Source organism: Choloepus didactylus, chromosome 23 (assembly GCF_015220235.1).
Source record: "Choloepus didactylus isolate mChoDid1 chromosome 23, mChoDid1.pri, whole genome shotgun sequence".
NCBI lineage: Eukaryota > Metazoa > Chordata > Mammalia > Pilosa > Megalonychidae > Choloepus > Choloepus didactylus.
Window position 1 is genome coordinate 31,077,022 of NC_051329.1, and position 7,887 is coordinate 31,084,908.

Genomic DNA, 7,887 nt, shown 5'->3' on the forward strand with positions numbered 1-7,887 from the left:
AATGTTTATGCATGGCTTGAAAGGCAGCTCTAAATTTATCCACATCAACAAAGGTTCAAATGTTCCATTTTTTTTTTCATTTATAAAGCCAATCTACAAAATCCTGCATGCTTGGCTCCAACACTTGGATTTTATATAATGTGCATTCATATGAAGTGAGATATTGATAAGAAAATATCAATCAAGTGATAATGGGTTTTTTCTTGATTATTGACTATTTGGCAATCATTCCTTGAGATTAAAGAATGTATTGAATAGCATTTCACAGTGCAGTAAAGTTTGTCAAAGTCTTCCATGACTGACAAGGGGCCGGGATCCTTCCATTCATCATCTTTTAATTCTTTCAGCAGTTCCATGAATGGGGGTGACTCAAAGCATTTGCACAGATGCACTGACTGATTATAACACCCAGACCCAGAGGCTTTTCCTAGAGTCTGTGGAGAAAAATGAGCATGACTGCTACAATGCGTTCTATGAAATGGAAAGGATCAACAAGGAAACATCAGTCTTTTAAAAAGTGAATCCAATAAATCTGGTTTTGGGGAGTCTATCATAGCTGAAATCCATCTATTTTGTTACATACAAATTTTGCATATATAACAAACTATTTTGTCAAAGATTTAAAAGGTTCAAAGTATACCTATGAAAAAATTCAGTTTTTCAGACTGCATTTCACTGTAGATTTCGGAGTCCTTTAATACATACTACACTATGTATTCATTGTGTCATGCCTTATATTGTTTAATTAATCTAAACCTAAAGAATTATACTTGTGAATTTGGACTATTGAACAAATCTTTCTTTGATATTGTTAGAAAGTTCTGGTTTCTAATGGTTTCAGTGGTATCAAAAAAGAGCTTTTATTTTCACTAAAGCATATTTAATTGTATTAAAATTCACAAAATTAAAATGATGCTTTTTACCATTTCTCAATCTAAGAAATATTTTTGTGTGCAATAATGCAAGCCATTTTATATAGCTGGTAAAATTCCTAAGATCAGAATATAAAAAAATCATTTAAAGTTTTTGCTGTGGAAAACATAATTCTTTTACCAATTCTTTTTTTTTTAATTATCTCAAAAGAGATCATACAGAGTAATCCATACTATGTACAGTAATCATTAAATCTCCTTTGGGCATTTTATAGAATGTTTTATACAACATTGTATACAATGTTGTCATCAACAGGAAACTGAATGGCAAGGGCTTGGCTGGAAAATGTCACCTGTTTTACAGAACATGCAAGAGAGTGTCTACCTCATGTCTGCAAGTCTTAATTTACAGTAACTAGTTCTTTTATTTGGAAGGCACATGGGACTGAAAAATTTAGCTGCCCAATTTTATGCAATTACCACACTAAAAAGCAGAAATTATGGTCCAAAAACTGTAAACTTTGGAGGGTTGAGAGAGTAGACATTATTGTCTGTAGTATGTTCAACTGTTTACCCTGAAAATGTTGGCTTTTACTCTTAAAAGAAATAAATTTCCTTAGGGTCTTTCCTCTAAGTTTGCTAGACTGGCTTCCAGAAGAATCTCCATAAATTTAAAGGGAGACAACTGTAATGTATTAGTTAATCCAAAGAGAAGATCTCGGAATGTTACTAGTTGCATAGACTAAAAACAGTTACTTGCTAAACAGCACTGAAGAAAATTCTGCCCCACGTGGCACAATTTAGTCAAAATATTTCTGACAAAGAAAATTATACAACAATATTTATAGGCTAAATTTCAAAGCAATGGTTGATATCAATATTGTACATATTTTATATGTCAAATACATAGTTCAACAGTGTATAACATAAGGTCACGCATTAGTACCTCTAAGAATATCATGTACAAGAGAAATCATCCCTTGGGAGAGCCCTGGGAGGAAGCAGCTGTGGAGATGACACAAAGCTCCTTGCTCAGGGGACTCTGCCAGGCAGAGAGGATGCAGCTGCTGAGTCCCCATCAGTGAGCACAGGCCCAGCCCCCCAGGCCAGGCCTCTTTGATGGAATGATCCATACTGAGCCCAGTGTAGGAACCCCAGGGCAGTCCCACAGCACCCCCTGCTGGTCCCAGGGCAGGATGACACCATTGCTGAAAGGCCTGAGAGCTCCACTGCTTATTTCCCCCTCCCAAGATCAGTTTCTATGTCCAAACATCAATGGCCTGGCTTCTACCATTTGTGATTCTGATACACCATGCTTGATTAGTAAATAGTTTTCCACTTCCAGAAAGGCTACTGGAGTTACAATCTTGTGCAAAAACTACAGCCTATGGGGATAGCACCAATACAGAAGATTCTGGAAAAAGCTAATACATGTTTTCCATCAGTCAACTATGAGATGAGGGGCCACTGTGCTGGTTTGAAGACCATGGAGGCCTTTCCACAGAAGCTGCATGGGGGGCTTAGTATTTTCCAGGAAGGGAAATTTGCTCAGGCTTGTTCAACAGATGGCAATTCAGCAATCACTCAAAAAGGTATTCAAAGCTTTTAGAATGTTGATAGGAATTTAACTCACATTAGTGATTTGGGGGAAACTAACAGCTACACTAGACTTAACATTTAGCAAAAAATAGTGTAACAGTGTTCTCTATTTTATGAGTGAGACTTTATCTCTTTAAGTAAAAGTTGTATTTTGTTCATATTTATATTATAACTTTCCAGTCAGGATTTTTTTGTGGGTGTTACAAAATTTGTTCTTATTGTAAACAGATTTTTTTCTCTCTTGACTTTCCTATGGTTGTTTTAAGTTTAAAAAGAATCTAAGTAAAACTTTTAATGTCATGATTCCACAGAATGTCAGGGCCATGTGGAATTAGCAGCAAATTCTTCCCAGATTCTGTACATTGTGTGATGGTGTTGGTGTGAGGACACATTCTTAAGTCTTTATATGTATTTAGTGACAATCTAAGAGATATTTTCTGAATGAGGAATTTTTTATAGAAAGAGTAAATATAGTTTCACATCAACAATATAAGAGTCATAGGCCATCACCTGTGGGGCCTGGGATTTTCGTCCCACTTCCTCACCTGCCTGTGTCACTGTGACAAGCATTGCTGTGCCAGATCCCACAGTAATATTCAGCCTCATCCTCAGGCTGCAGCCCAGAGATGAGCAAAAGGCCTGCATTGGCTGAGGCATCTTTGGATCCAGAGAAGTGGTGGGGTCCCAGAGCCCTGGTGCTTGTCTGAGTCTGAATTGAATCTCAGGAGATACTGGGGAGGGCTCCCTGGCTTCTGCTGGAACCAGTATATGTGGTAGTCACCAACACTGAGGCCACTGCTGAGGGTGCAGGTGAGTCTCACAGATGCTTCCAGGGATGCAGAGACGGAGGGTGGCTGAGTCAGCACAGGCTGGGAGAGGAAACCTGCAAACACAGACATGCATGGGGGCTGGGTCATGGTCCAAGACTAAGCTGCTGGACATCTGAGCTAGGGAGGTTGAAGCAGGCTGGGAGATCTGCCCTGGATCTCTGAGTCCTGTCCCTACCTGTGCAGTGAGAGAGGAGCAGGAGGAGGAGAGGGGTCCAGGCCATGGTGGACACAGTCTCTGATGCTCCCAATGCACCTGGGCTGCTCTTATTCCCTCCCTGCTGGCCTCATCAAAGAGGGGCTGGTCATGAAAATTAGGCCCCACCCCCTTTCTGCCCCATTTTCCCTGAGCTGAGGGTCCTGTGGTTAGAGGATGCTGATGGGCAGGGCTACACTGTGTGCCCCTTGGGGGAGCCCTGGGAGGAAGCAGCTGACAGGACATCACACAGGCCTGTGAGCAGGAGTCTCTGCCAAGCCCAGACAGGACCCTGGTCCTCTGAGGACAAGAGGAGAAAAGCAAGTTCTGTGTGCCCCAGGGGTCCCTTTCCCTAAATCCTGTCCAAGAACTTAGGCAGCCTGGTGAAGAAGTCTCAGATCTCTTTCTTCTGAGGCTTCACTGTGGGCCCTCTGCCCCCAAGCACAGTCTTATCCCCTAGCAAGGTTTCTGTGGGAGCTGGCATAGTCCCTGCAAGCACTTTCTGGCTCCTTCTGTGCACCAGCCCTTGCTTGGACCAGATGAAAGCAAAGACCCCACAGAGGAAAAGGAGGAGATGAGCTAATTCAGATGGAATGGGTGGAAAGTGCCAGATGCAGGAGCTCATGGGGTCATGGGGTGCATCACAGGTGCAGGAATGTCCCACATCAGTGAGGACACCATTGGCCCTACTCCCCTGGAGCCAGCTGGGTGGTTGACCAGCTGTCAGGCCCAGCACCCTCACTCCCAGGTCAGCCCACAGTGCCCTCTCCTGGCCCCAAGGCAGACATCCTCTGGCTCTGGGATGCCAGTACCAGAGGGAGAGTGCCCTCCCTTTCATACACATCTTCTTGATGTCATTACTCAAGACTGTAGAACAAGAATGTGCCTCCATAAGGCCTGCACTGGACATGATGCTCTCACACAGAAATGTCTAATCTTGATTGAAAACTATTCTTACACTATTATGAAAATGACAATCTCTGTCAACTATATGCCTCCAGCTGCAACTTTGCCTGTTTTTGCCACACACTGAACATGGTAAGAGGACAAATAAAGGGTGTGATAGGAACATGCACACAGAGAAATAACTCTGTGTCACTTGCTGGGGGAGGGGTGGGCAGATTTCAGGGTAATGTACACATTACAGGTGTAATGTGTACATTTGGACCTGCAGGAGGACTCTTGTGAACTCTGGCAGAGGGAAAGAGTGTTCCAGTCAGAGGTCAGGGCATGTGATGAGGTCAGGACAAGAGGTGGGTGGTTTGCTGGTGACATTGGTGACTGGTCACTTGTGGTCAGGGAGCTGTGCCATCTGAGTGTGAATCCATCTCCTCCAATTGAATTAGTAAAGAAAAATCTGGATCATGAACATTACTTTAGCTAAATCTTATATTTTTCATCAATTATTTTGGAAATGGGTGTGGATATGAAATGTTGCTGGCCTTGTTATTAATGCAAGGGCATGTGCCCCTCTATATAGCCTCAGATACATTCAGAATGATGTTGCATATAAGCATTTGTCAATACTGTAGGTCCAGGCATGTTAACTCATACTATTATATTTAATAGGCCTGAAGAGTTCACCATATTTTCACATGGAACCAAGCACTTGACTTTCCTGGGTCCAGGTCAAAGGTGCACCCTGAGTTCCCTGCACCTGGGGAGGCTGGGGGAGCTGCTGGTTGTGTCTCTTGTCCCTGAGGACCTGGAACCACAGGTGAGTCCTGAGGCTGCTGGTCTACTTTGAGCAGTGACAACCAGCTGTGTCCTCAGGCTGGAGCACAGGCTCAGAGAGCCTGGGCTGCTCCATCTGGAGCCAGAAAATGGATCTGGGAGTCCTGGGATCAGTTGTGGTTTCTGTGGGTTGGGGGCTAGGAGACATGTCCCTGGTTATGGTGCAAACAAGATGCCCCTTCAGTGCAGACCGTGCTGCTGTTTCCAGAGCAGGTGACTGTGGTGCCTGTATTGGATCCTTCAAGTCAGAAGGTGGCTGAACCAGCCCCACCTGGGCCACAGGCCTGGGACACTTGCCCTGGATGTGCACAGACAGTTCTGTGAGTGCCAGACAGAAGGGGATGTGGGACAAAGCTGGGATAAGACCTCTCATCCTTTACCTCCCAGAGGAGGAGGACCCTCCCCTGTGTAGAGAGTTGGGAGGGGAGGAGGATGGAGGGCAGGTCATGGGGAGGCTAAGACTCTCCTTCCCTGTGCTCTGATGGAGGTTGAGCTCCCCTCAGTCTCATTGCATCTCCCAAAGCAATCATAGGGAGTAGTTGCTACATTTCCATCAGCCCTTGCTCTCTGTCTGTCCCTGGACCCTTCCAGCCCTGGGTCCTCCCAAGTCAGCAGGAGAAAGAGGAAGAGGAGATGCAGTGCCCCAGGCCCAATGGGAGAGGAAGCCTGGCCTCTGGGGGCCCTTGGTTCTTGCAGGGCAGAGCTGCAGGCCCATCCCAGCTCAGTTTCCAAGAGTTTTCCTCTGCCCATGTGGAGGTCTAAGTGGTTTCCCTGGTAACAGGGCCTTCTTAGGAATGGGCACTCTGTCCCATGATGGCCTCAAGTCTCCAGGCCTATCTGGAGTCTCTGATGTGCCCAAGTCCTCCTGTTTGGGGGTCCCAGCTCACCCTGACCTACTTTCTGGTGCTGCAACTCAAGGATGTAGTGGGATTGTTGGAGTTCCAATTTCAGATGAAGGGTTGTTTGTTCCAGAAGAGATGATTGCATCACAAGTAATGACCTTGAGCTCACCTCTCAGCTACAATAGTTCACCAGCCCCAGGGCTGTTGAGTGAGACTGAATATTGCAACTCTCCCCAAAGGAGAATAATTTGTTTCTTCTTTCCCTTTCAAGTCTCCTGGTGCAAAGAATAGAACCATTTCTATTGTTCATGTTTTCAGAAAAAGTCTCTGCAGTCACTTCAAAACCCTTCCATTTTTTCTTTTATTGTATCTTATTTTTTCAGATCACAAAGGGAGGAGGGTCATTCAGGGAGCAGAGGGGGTTTTTGTCTCACTTCCTCTAGTCCTTGGCCCTGTGTGAGCTCTGGAGCTGTCCTCCCATACCTGGCAGTGATCATCAGCCTCATCCTCAGGCTGGAGCCCAGAGAGGAGCAAATGTGCTGTATTTCCTGATGCCTCTTTTGAGCTCAAGAAGTGACTAGAAAACCCAGATCCCAACTGTTTGAGTCTGAGTAATAAAACAGGAAAACTGGGGAGCTGTCCCCCCATATCTGGCAGTGATCATCAGCCTAATCCTCAGGTTGAAGCCCAAAGAGGAGCAAATGTAACTTATTTGTTATTTATTCTTTTGATCCAGAGAAGTGACTAGAAAATCCAGATCCCAACTGTTTGTTTGTGTCTGAGTAATAGAATAGGAGAAACCTGGGAGAGCTCCCTGGCTTCTGCTGATACCAGGACAGGCTTTTTCCTGCAACACTGATGCCACTACTCAGAGTGCAGGTGAGTCTGGTGGGAGTTTGGAGGGATGCAAAAAGAGGGTGACTGAGACAGCACAGGCTGGGAGAGGAAACCTGCAGACAAACACTCCTGAGTGATGGACAGAGTCCAGGTGGAGCTACTGAGATCTGAGGCAGCCCCTTAGGGTTGCTCCTTGTTGGAAGCTGCATAGAAGCCACTGATGGGAACATCCACAAGGCTGAAGGCAGGAGACTCTTCCAGGGACCACAGTGGTTGATTCCCCACCCGGGGGCTCAGGCTCAACAAAACTTGGAGTCAGCGCAACACTCAGGCATCTGTGAGCTCCCTCCACAGGGAGACCCTGGCATAGCCCCATGGTGCCCCCTGCTGGTCACAATGAAAACATGTCTCTACAGTCTTGAGTCATCTGCCATTTCTTTTTTACTGGACTTCTCCACATTTTGATGGAGACCTTAAGTACTTGGCTCAAACTCAACATTACTAAATTTTATTTACTCTGTGTTTATGGCAGGCTTTTGACAAAAAAAAAAAGCCGTAAAAAATACAGGGCACATGAAAGGGCTGGGATAGGAAAATGTATTCTTAAGGAACTCTCAATATTAGGGGCATTTGGAAAAGGTTTCTCAGAGAGGACTTCCTCCTATTGGACCCTGGGGAGGGGTGAGTGGGTGTGAAACTCCCAAGAGGAGAGAAGGGGGAAGGGGCAATCTGAGAGGAAAGGATTTTAATAGATTCAAATTAATGAAAAGTCAAGGCAGATACCAAAGATGGCAAAGCCTTGAGGGGTTTGGTTTGTGAGATATCAGAGGGAAGGAGGGAATCAGGTGTACATGGGGGATGGTAAGGGATCCAACAAGGAAGTAGGAGGAAGATTCAGGGCGGAGAGATGAATTTTGAATTATTTGAACAATCCATCCAAAGACACTTGTAATGATACTTCTCTTTCTGGACTATTAATT

At 45.0% G+C, this 7,887-nt stretch overlaps 1 pseudogene; it reads right to left on the reverse strand.

The window, feature by feature from the left end:
• Window positions 1-3,012: 3,012 nt before the first annotated feature.
• On the reverse strand, window positions 3,013-3,522 carry LOC119519329 (annotated as a pseudogene).
• Window positions 3,523-7,887: the final 4,365 nt, after the last annotated feature.